The sequence below is a fragment of the Ziziphus jujuba genome, chromosome 5 (assembly GCF_031755915.1).
Source record: "Ziziphus jujuba cultivar Dongzao chromosome 5, ASM3175591v1".
NCBI classification, from domain to species: Eukaryota; Viridiplantae; Streptophyta; class Magnoliopsida; order Rosales; family Rhamnaceae; genus Ziziphus; species Ziziphus jujuba.
Genome location: NC_083383.1, coordinates 9,751,675 through 9,763,477, shown reverse-complemented (window position 1 = coordinate 9,763,477; position 11,803 = coordinate 9,751,675).

Sequence of the window (11,803 nt, the reverse complement as noted above, 5' to 3'; positions counted from 1 at the left end):
TTATAAAAACCAAAAATGGATAGCAAATTAAATTACTATACAAACATATGAATCCTATTAACAATGCCTACTAGTGATAATAAAAATTAATTTTTTTTTTTTACTTCTTTTATAAACTCAAATTTTGAACTTATGCCAGACAATTATATTAAGTTGGCACAAGAGATGAAATGAGGTCAAGGACACTTGAGAAGTTGAGATTGGACCCAAAACTATTATTTGGGTAATTGATGACTTTAGAGAGGGGCGACAATTCACCTACTTGGAATTAATTAGTTATATGGTAATTCATTATTTTAGTAAAAGAGTGGTAATTCATTAACTATTGTTTCTTTTTCTTTTTTTTTTTTTCTTTTGAGAAAAATTATTAATTTAATCAGTAAAATCTTATTTTACTTCATTTCCAGGCTAAACCAGCTTTATTTCACTAGGAATTAGGGTTTTTATTGATCTGCTACTTACTGAATTATGTTCATAATTGCAGTTTAGTCTTTAAATCTTCATTTTGGGCACTTTAATCCTAAAATTTCATTATTTTAGTACGTTTTGATCAATTTTTAACAAATTTGAAGTATCTGATATACTCATTGTAAGGAAACAACAAAAATACAATGTTAGACAATTTTATAAAACTCTTCCATATCGTATCAAATATACCATACGTTTCAAAATTCTAGAAAGGACAAGAGAAAATTTTTTTTCAATCAAAAGTAACTCTATATACAATTTTATAAATATTAAATTTTCCAAAACATCCTTTTTTTTTTTTCCTCCTTTCTTATTCAAACATTAAGTTACGGTTTTCTTTTCTTCAGCAGCCGCTAGCCAAAATGACGACAGAATGTTGAAGCAAGGCGTTGGTGGTTTTGCTTGTGGTGGCGACTTCTTTTTTGTTGTTGTTGTTGTTTTTTTTTTTTTTTTTTTTTTTTTTCTTCTTCTTATATTTATTTTTGGGTTAATTATACTGGACACCTTTGAGATTTTTCTTAATTACAACTAGGTACCTTCAATATTTTTATAATTATATTGCACATCTTCTAGGATTCTCTTAATTACAACCGGATACCTTTATGTTTCCATAATTATATTGCACACCCTTAAGGTTTTTTCCTTAACTACAACCGATACTTTCATGTTTCCATAATTACATCCGCCTCCCTTATGATAAAACTTCATTCATAAAAATATACTCACTCTCTTATGTGGCAGTTAAAATTTTATTAATTATCCCTTGTATATATTAATTATACATGGATTTTGATTGATTTGAAAAATAAAATTTTTTAATTTGAAAAGGTTGAAGCCCAAAGGATAATAAGTATAAGAATAACTACCAATTTTTAACGGCACCTTTTGGAATGCTTAAAACATAATTTTCATGTTTTCTAATTTTTGTTTTTTTTTTTTAAAAAAAATATGTTTTCAAAACTTGTTTTTGAAAATGAATGGCCAAACAAGTTTGGCCACTCCTATTTGGCCAAATTTGGGTCATTCTTTGGAATTGTTCATAGAAAATTTTTAGGAAGTTAGTCAAATATGAAAAAATAAGACTGGGATGTATTTTACAATAAATGGATGTGGGATTTTAGGACTAAGATCTTTAATTGTACATATATATAAAGTTTTTTTTTTCTTTATGTAACCGTTAAAAGTTATGTAGGCTATCCATGACTATAAAATTTTAAAAATGTTTCTTGCACTTTACGATATTTAATATAATATATAACCAGTTTTACCAAGCAAAAAAGAAAATTAAGAAAAAAAATTAAGGAAAAGAAAACAGCTACAAACTAGAATCACCAGGAAAGACATAATTTATAAAAATATATAATGTCACAAGGTTGACCTAGTTATTCTTGTACTTACTATCCGTTGGCTTCAATCTTTTCAAATTAAAAAATTTTATTTTTCAATTCAATCAAAATCCACATTTAATTAATATATACAAAGGACAATTAATAAAATTTTAATTGCCACATAATAGAGAGAGTACATTTTTATAGATAAAGTTTTATCAAAAGGAAGACGAATGTAATTATGGAAACATGAAGGTACCCGGTTGTAATTAAGAGAAAAACTTCAAGAATGTGCAATGTAATTATGGAAACATAAAAGTATCTGGCTGTAATTGAAGATTAACTCGAAGATATACAATGTAATTATGAAAACATTGAAGATATCGATTATAATTAAAAAAAAAATTTGAAAATGTCCAATGTAATTAATCTTTTATTTTTTGTCACGTAACACCTATATGTTGCATACATTCTTAGTCATTGAAGTACTGTTGCATGCATTTGGCAATCCTATCCTTCCCACTGTTGATGGTTTGTTATTGTGGAATGAGAACCCCAAGATAAAAGGAATATTTTTTCTAAATTTAAAATTAACATCTTTATAACAGGTGTAAAAAAAACCTTCTTAAAAAAAATGTGAATAAAATAATAAAAAAATATTTAAAATCTAAAAAACATTAAATAATACTTTTGAAACTATAAAAATGAAATTGTATTTAAATCAAACATAAAATTATTTAAAACTTTTATTATTATTTTTTTTTCCTTTTTAAATCCTTTGAGACTTCTTTGTCAGAGGACGAAATAGCTGACCACCGACCGATTTTTGGGAACCTATTTCCATGGCACGTTGCTGGCCGTTCCAGATATGGTGGAGATATGACTTTTATGTAATAAAAATAAATTTTTAAAAAAAAAATGTAAAAGGATAATTTAGAAAGTTAAGAAATTGGAAAAGTCTTTTTGATTATACAATTAAAATATCTCAAACTAAAATTCAAATACCAAAATGGAAAAAGAAAAAATGAAAAATCAAATTAAGACTACGAGTATATTTTTTACACTAATAAATTCAATAATCTTGGGAAATTATGCAAAACAAAACATTCGCTGATTGTACAAGTAGAAAAGCTGCGGTGAAGGGCCACCATCCCATCCTCACTGCACAAGATTGGATGTGCCGGTGCCAAAAAGGGTAAGGAGGAAATCAATCACGGCATATTTGGCTGGACATGATGAGGCATGTTCATGCAATATTTGGGAGGCGTTTGGTACACCGGATAGATTCGGATCGGACAGGATCGAACAGAATCGGATAGGATCGGACAGGATAATTAATACAGTACTATGTTTGGCATAATTTCAGACTGAATGATGGACTAATTGTACCATATTTGGTACCGAATCGGACTGGATAGGACTATTTTATAATTATATTTTTAATTTCAAAAAAATAAAAATTTTAAAAGTTAAATTTATATAAAAAAAATTATTACATCTAATTAAAGTTGTACATTTATATATTTATATATTTATATATATATGCAAAATATACAAAATTTGTTGTATACACCCACAAATAATATTAATATATAACTTTAGAAATAGCTTAAAATTAACTTAAAACATAGTATGCCATAAATAACAATTAATTAAAAATAAATATATTTTAATGGTATGCATAAGACAATTGAATATTTTTTGAACCCATAAATTACATAAATATATTGTTTCCAAAACCAATAAAAATAAAATTTTAGTATGGTAAATCATAAATAACAATTATTCACAAATAAAGAAATAATTAACAGTATATGTAATTAAGAACTTGTTGATAATATAAGAATATCCATATCCAAATTATACGTATATGTATAAAGATTTCACATATAGCAATTCAAATAACAAGTACTATATAAATATAAATATATTGGATTTTACAAGGATAATTTACTTATAAAACAAATAAGTAAATACACTTGTTGATAGCAATCCAAATAAAAAACCTACTATAAAACCATTACGCCATTCATTGTTCAATTGAGCATGTGTATGTGCAGTGGTATTTCGTATTAGATTTGCGTTATTACGATTCCGCATCCGTTGTTCTACATACTCAACATATGCAATTTCAGCTTCTTGGGTTGTATTATATGCTTGATATAAATTATCTCTAAATCCTTGCACTTGTTGATGACATTCAGGCCAAGAATTATATATCCCTGGTTCTCTACCTTTAAACACAACATAAACTCTTCTCTTTGCCATTTAATATTTCTGCATATAAGAATACATTATAATATAATATAGTAATACAATTAAAAAATCAATAAATCAACTCAATCATGCGCATATGAATATTCTAAAACATAACACATAATCATAAAATTATCCTTACATGCAAATTTAGAAACAAACATCCACCACCATACAACAAGTTCGTAAGTTTCAAACCTAATTGTTCATAATTATCATCTTCCCATACATAAACAGAAATATGTAGTCCACTACTTTACTAAATTAGTTATCCAAAAAGTCACGAGCAAATGCAATCTTCCCCGCATCCGTTTTAATAACCTTAAAAACCTCTATATTCGATGGATCCGATCTCATTGCCTTAGAGATTTTGAGGTTATCACTGGCCTCAAATCCTAACCTGTCAAGCTCCATAGCTAAATATTGTGGATAATAAGTCTCGGATTTTTCCAACTTTGCAGCCAATTTATCAAATAATTTCTCTGCTGCATTGTCTAACCCTGCTACAATGTCATCGTCCTTCAATCTAGATTTTCGTTTACCTCTTGCTTGGACTTGTGTAGATGGTTCACTACCTCCTCGATTCACAGACATTGGAGAATCGACATTATCAATTGGTTCATTTGCAGTGTCCAGATTTATTTCATTTATCATATCAATTGGAGATTGTGCTCCATGTCCGGTTGCCCGATCCTTCCCAAAAATATTAGCAAGCTTCTCATAAATAGGAAAAGATTTTCCTCTCCAACCTTTTGCACTTGGGGCACTCTAAAATACAAAAAGCCAACGTTTAGCTAAGAAAAAATAAATGCTAGATAACAAACTAAAATTGAAATTAACATATATTTTCAAATAATATTCAAAACCTGCACATATGCTTGCCAAACTTCTTCACTGTCAACCTTCACACATTTAAGAGAGTCATTCCATCCAAATCCACTTTTGTTCAGCATGTCATATATTATACCATATTGCTTCTTCCACTTTCTCATCTTCGACTCAATATGTGGATTGGCTCGCAGTCTCGAATTAGGACACAGATCAGATAGTCGCCTCTCAATCATAATAAGTGTGCCAGGCTTAAATGACTCTGTATCACAACATTGCCCACTAGCTACAGCTTCATCTAAGATAATCAGTAAAGCTTCTTCCTCTTGTTGAGTCCATGTACGCCTAGAGTCACCACCCCTATTATTGTTACTGCTACCTCCAGCTTCCATTGCTATTTATGTAAAAATTCCATGATTCCAATAATACCATAACAAATATGAATTTAATAACAAATAACAAAAATCTCATATGTTATATTTAATATAATTTAGTCTTCATACAAAAGATGTAACAAACACCATAAAATTAAACAGTTACAAAATTATATAAATCATAACAATCAACTATTAACCACGACGACTTCTCCACTCATCAAACATATGCCTAGCTAACTCATTTCTCCAATTAGTCCATTGATCCGAAGAACCAATTGATCCTATAATATCTTCATCCCCACTTATGTTAGCATCGTTACTCATATCAAACTCAGCTTCTCCAGGATCAAGTGCCATTTCTCTCCTAATAAGATTATGTATCAAATAACATGCAGTAATTATCTTAATTTGGGTTGAAATTGGATAGAACGATGGACTTCTTAAAATTGCCCATCGCATTTTTAGAACCCCAAAACATCTTTCTATTATATTTCTAGCAGATGCATGCTTCATATTGAAATACTCTTCATGATTTACAGGTGCACAACCATCTCTCCATTCGGAAAGGTGATATCTTGTTCCCCTATATGGTGCAACAAATCCTTCACCATTAGTGTAACCAACATCCACTAAATAATAATAACCTAACACAGAAAAATGGCTCCTATTAGATAACGTAATGTTAGTCCCCTACAATATAAACTTTAAGGATTGCTCTTACCGGTGGGTACTTTTAATCCATTTGGCCTACTTAATGCATCTCGAAGTACTCTTGAGTCTGAAGCGGAACCTTCCAAACCAGGTAATACAAATATAAATTCCATATTTGGGTTACATACACCTAAGACATTTGTGGCTATCTCACCCTTCCTGGTTCGATATTTTGGCTTATTGATTTCGGGTACATTAACCTTAATATAAGTTCCATCTAATGATCGCAAACAATTCTATGTCACAAACAAAATTAGTTACATAAGATATTGCCACATATATCTACGAATTAAATAGAGTAACCAAACTAATTGATTAACATACCTTAAATATTTTCCATCTATCATCCGAACAATTATCTGACACAGGTTTAGGATGCCTCAACAATGTCCCATGTAAACGTAACACTCTATTCAACACTGAATTGAAATATCTACTAACTGTTTCCCCTGATCTATTGAATCTAATGATAATTGTACGGTTCTTTGTATGATGAGCTATTATATGCAAAAATATGCACACTTGCTCTTCCAATGTAACAGTACCATCTCTTTTAACATATCTATCATGGCGTAATTACTGACATAAAATACCAAATGTTCTCCTATCCATCCTAAGTTGACTAATACAGTTAACATCATTGTCCAAAAAACTAGTTACAAAAGACGAACGCAACTCTGCAGTCCTATTTATTCGATTCCTAATACCTCTATCATTTCTCAATCGCATTGCTACATACATGTACATAAACCCGACAACTATAAAGCATGTACAAAAATATTCTAATGCCTTATCATTATAGAAGCATCAATAATACATCTAATTTTCTTCGATCCATATTCACTACAAAAAAGAAAAAATAAAAAAAAATAAAAACAAAACAAACATAACATTTTAATGTACAAAAAAATTATAATTTACAAAAATATATCTTGGATGAAAATTAGTAAGACTTCTAATAATTATAGTAAAAGTAATAATCCCGAGTACAACTAAATATTCAAATAAATATATTACATTAATCAAAATGACAGATGAACATTAATCAAAGAACTAATAATTTTTTTTTAATTTTTGGCTAAAAAAAAAAATTCCCATTTCAATGCCAAGGAATGCTTAACCACCGAGGAAAGGGATCATGTGGAAGCACATGAGGCTGTTGGAGAAAACAAATTCGATTCAAAAGGGGAGGACAAATTCAAAGAGAAGGATAGAAAGAAGAAAGATGTGAAGCACCGAGATTGGGGAGAAAGAGATAAGGAAAGAAGTGATCATAGGAGCAGTATGTTGTATAATATATATGGCTAGTATAAAATTAACATTGATGCTATTAGATCGAATGTGGAAGAATTAATAGTCACCAAGCTAAAAAAAAAAAATATTTGTCTGGCCAAATAGCGTCGATCTAGAACTAACATATTAAACAAGGAACATATATATGCATAATCCACGGAAGAAACTACAGTTTATTCTTCACATATAAGGTTATCATATCCCATATGATTTGTTTGAAAACATTGGTGAAAGAATGTATATTATGCAGCTAGAAAACTATATTCACTCACAGACCTCACTTTATAATTATATTATCTGCATTTGTTTTTTGATCATTAATGTTATCTAGAGATTTTAAAATACAAAACAGATTTTCCAGCTGCTATTATTCACTAAGGATAATTCATACACCTTGCTTTCGGAATCAAAAATATAAAAATATGGTACCCATGTCTTTGAAGCCAGTGCAGAGCAGAGCTAGGAATGTCCCCAGGAGGGGGTCATATGTTATAAATATAAATACTTAGAAATTGTGGGATAAATATATATTTATGCTTTTAAAAAAACAAAAAATTAATGAACATTATAAATAAAAGAAATGTTAATTGAATTTTTACAATAATTTTATATGAAAGAACATTTGGATGATACGTTTTTTAGAACATCATACAAATTTTTCATTATTTGGATGGATTATTAAGATATAAATAATAATGTTATAGGATGTATTTATCTTAGATAAACGAAAGATTTCTAGATCTAATTTTATCTTTCTCTGTTTCTCTAGCATGATGTGGCTACACTTATTTTTATTTTCCATATTAAATTTAAAAGCAATGCATTCAAAGGATAAATTGCAGTCAACTAATAACATAAAAAAAAAAAAACAGAACAGTCTAATCAATGAATGTTAAAAAGAGAAAAAAAAATATGTTAGAAATACATTGACAATCATATCTGTAGGTAGATAGCTGCATACCTCAACTTTAGATAACGGCTTTTGTTGGCTAATTGATTTCCAAGTTCACTCAACTCCGATACAGAATCAGCATTCACAGCCTACGCATAGAAGGACAAGTCCAACATTAACAAATGTATAAACTTGACATGACTGTACACTAAGCATTGTACATATGGAAGAAGAAATAAAATTGTAGAAAAAAAACAATGGCAGATGGAAGGAGAAGAAGAAGGACGAAGATGAAGAATGAAGAAGGAGAAATTTTTTCTACAAATATATATTAGCAGATTGAAGAAGAAGAAGAAATAAAATGGCCAAAAAAAAAAAATGGAGGCCTTCTTCAACAAGTCCACCATGGCAACAAGCCGAAAGCAAACTGGTGAAAGTCACTGAATTGGGTTTTACTCCATAAGCATCCATTTCATTGAAAAGCTTCAAACCATCTTTTCCTTTTCCATGAATGGCAAGCTCAATTGCCATTGCTGTCCAAGTTAAGACATTTTATCTTCCATTCTCATAAAAATGGTTAAAGCACTGTCAAGACATCCACATTTTAAGTACATATCGATAAGACCCGTGCCAATAAACACATCATTTTCTGAAAAAGGAATTGTCTTCTCAATATAACCATGAACACAAGCACCAGTTTCCAATACACCCAACTGAGAAGTTGCGGAAAGAATGCAAACCATAGTAGAATCCGTTGGTTTCACTCCACAATCATCTTCCAACAATCATCTTATCAAAGTGTTGAAGAGAAAGAGGTTTGGTTTGTCAAAGTGTTTGAAAACTGAATAGGCATAGTTTTGGATGCTTTGTGGGTCTGGTAGGGTGCAGTATTGCTGGATTAGTTTTGCCAAAATGGAAGGTGAATTGAGGTCATTGATGATCAACTGGGTGTGGATTTGTTTGACCTGGGAATTGGATGTTTGTTTCTGGTGTAAGAGAGCAAGCAGCCCATAACAGCAGAGGGTTGCTGAGCTCTCTTGAATGTTTTCAGGGAGTTGTAAAAATGCATATAAAACTATAAAATATGGTCTTTGGCAACCGTTCTCTCCTCTCACACCTCGCAGCCATAAGACAAAAAAATTGACAACTTTGGCTTATCAAATTAATTAAATCTGTAAAAGTATAAGCTAAATACTCAACAAAATAAAGAAGGAAAAAGTTATAAGCAATTGCTGATTGGAAAATTATATAGCTAATCAATGCCAAATTAATCGGACTGGGTACTACTCCAATAAGTTATTCAGTTAATCATAGGCTAAGCTGCATGAATAGCAAAATCAATATTATTTGTGCATTTTTGTGATTGATTTTCCATTTTTCTTTGAAAAAAAGAAGAAATCAAATGGAAAAAAAAAAAAACAATGCCAGATTGAAGGAGAAGAAGAACGAAGAAGAAGAAGAAGAAGAAGAATTTTTGTCTACAGATTTGTCCTACCAGATTGAAGAAGAAGAAGAAATAAAATGGCAAAAAAAAAAAAAAACAATGCCAGATCGAAGGAGAACAGAGAACGAAGAAGAAGAAGAAGAATAAATTTTTTCTACACATTTATACTCCTAGATTGAAGAAGAAGAAGAAATAAAATGGCAAAAAAAAAAAAAAACAATGCCAAATCGAAGGAGAACAGAGAACGAAGAAGAAGAAGAAGAAGAATAAGAAATTTTTTCTACACATTTGTACTCCCAGGTTGAAGAAGAAGAAGAAATAAAATGGCAAAAAAAAAAAAAAACAATGCCAGATTGAAGGAGAAGAAGAACGAAGAAGAAGAAGAAGAAGAAGAAATTTTGTCTACAAATTTGCCCTACCAGATTGAAGAAGAAGAAGAAATAAAATGGCAAAAAAAAAAAAAACAATGCCAGATCGAAGAAAAGAACGAAGAAGAAGACATTTTTTCCTCCAGATTTGTACTACCAGATCGAAAATAAAATTGCAAAAAAAAACAAATTTCCAGATCGAAGAACAAGACAAACGAAGAAGAAAAATATGGCCCGAAGGAAATAAATGAAAAACGAAGAAGAAGAAGAACAATGTAGATGAAGAAGAAGAAGAACGAGAACAGAGAAGAAGAAGAAGAAAAAGTCTTTTCTGGCAGATCAAAAAAGAGGAATATGGGCAGATCTAATAAAAAAGAAATAAACTGAAACATGAAGAAGAAGAAGCAGACAAACAATGAGAAGAGAAAGAAGAAGGCAAACTCACAGATTCAAGAAGAAGAACACTACCACGAGCTTGATCTGGGCAGAGGCACGCGAGAGACACCCGCAACACCTTCGATGAACTCCGGACAGAAACTTGACCCAAGGGGAAGGACGGGTCAGCTTAATCCTCCTCTCGGGGGATTATTTTACTGTAGCGACTAAGTTATCCGCTTCTTCATTTGTTCCTTCCAAACACCGGATTGGGACACAATCCTGTCCAATCCGTTGAAACAAACACGCCCTTTTGGTACAGTTGTAGTAGTACATGCCTATGATACATGAAAAAGTGTGAAAGATTTCGAGTATTGATTATTGCACAGTCTACTCAGTTTTTTTTTAATTGCCAGTAAGTAGTCTAATCAGGCTATTTGCTGGAAAATTATATTTACTTCCTTACTCATTTCCAATCGTGGCGGCATGAGTGTTGGTAAAGTGCACTGTGCACCGTAGGATAGGCATCCTGAGCGTTTTTGATTTACCAGGGCCTAAAATTGTTCTTCAATGGGTAGACCGGTAGAGGCAGTGACCGAAAAAATATATCATTTTTTTGTTGGGTAATGTAAAAAATAGGTTTCCTCGGCCAGCCTTGAAAGAACTGTAGTCATTAGTAACTGTATCTTTATAACCATGCGTAATCCATAGATCATCCAGCTCTATTACAGTTCAATTGTTCCTATCATTTTCTTCCAAAATGTTCAGCACGTAGAACTCTGTTTGGGCCATACTATTAATTTTCCAAATTAATATTTTAATATATTGAAATATTATTATTGAAAGATTAATTAAGAAGCTTTAATCTCACATTGAGTGGAGATTAAGTGGTCATATAATTGTCACATGTATAAATTGAAATTTTGAAGTTGATATGTTGAAAAATAAAAGAAAAAGTCCAATATCAGAAGCGCGTGAAGCAACTTAAAATTTTCTACATATATAAATAGGAGTATCATTGGTTTTGAGAAAAAAACCTCTACACACCTCCACAAACGACTACAAAAATATATACTAATAAGTTTATTCTCTTTAGAATTTACTAGCATTACTTTATTGTTCTTAGTTGTTTTCTAGTTGAAATTTTATTTTGTTAAAAGTCCTTTAATCATTAAGGTAAATCAAACCTTGTAAGATTATTTTTTTTGTTCTCCAATAATCAATGCAATCATTTGAGAAGTTAGATTCAATTGGTGCATATTTTTTCTTTTATTTCTTTAAACTGTTACAGGTTTGAAGTGGCACGTCTGCAAATTTAGGAGATGACAGATTGTTGGAAATTTTCCGACGTTGTTCCAACATATCTTTTGGCATGCCGAGTGGGACCACACAAATTTCCAACTGAAGACAATAGTTCAGACTTGATCAAGATCTCTGGAGTTCAACACCCGTAACAACAACAA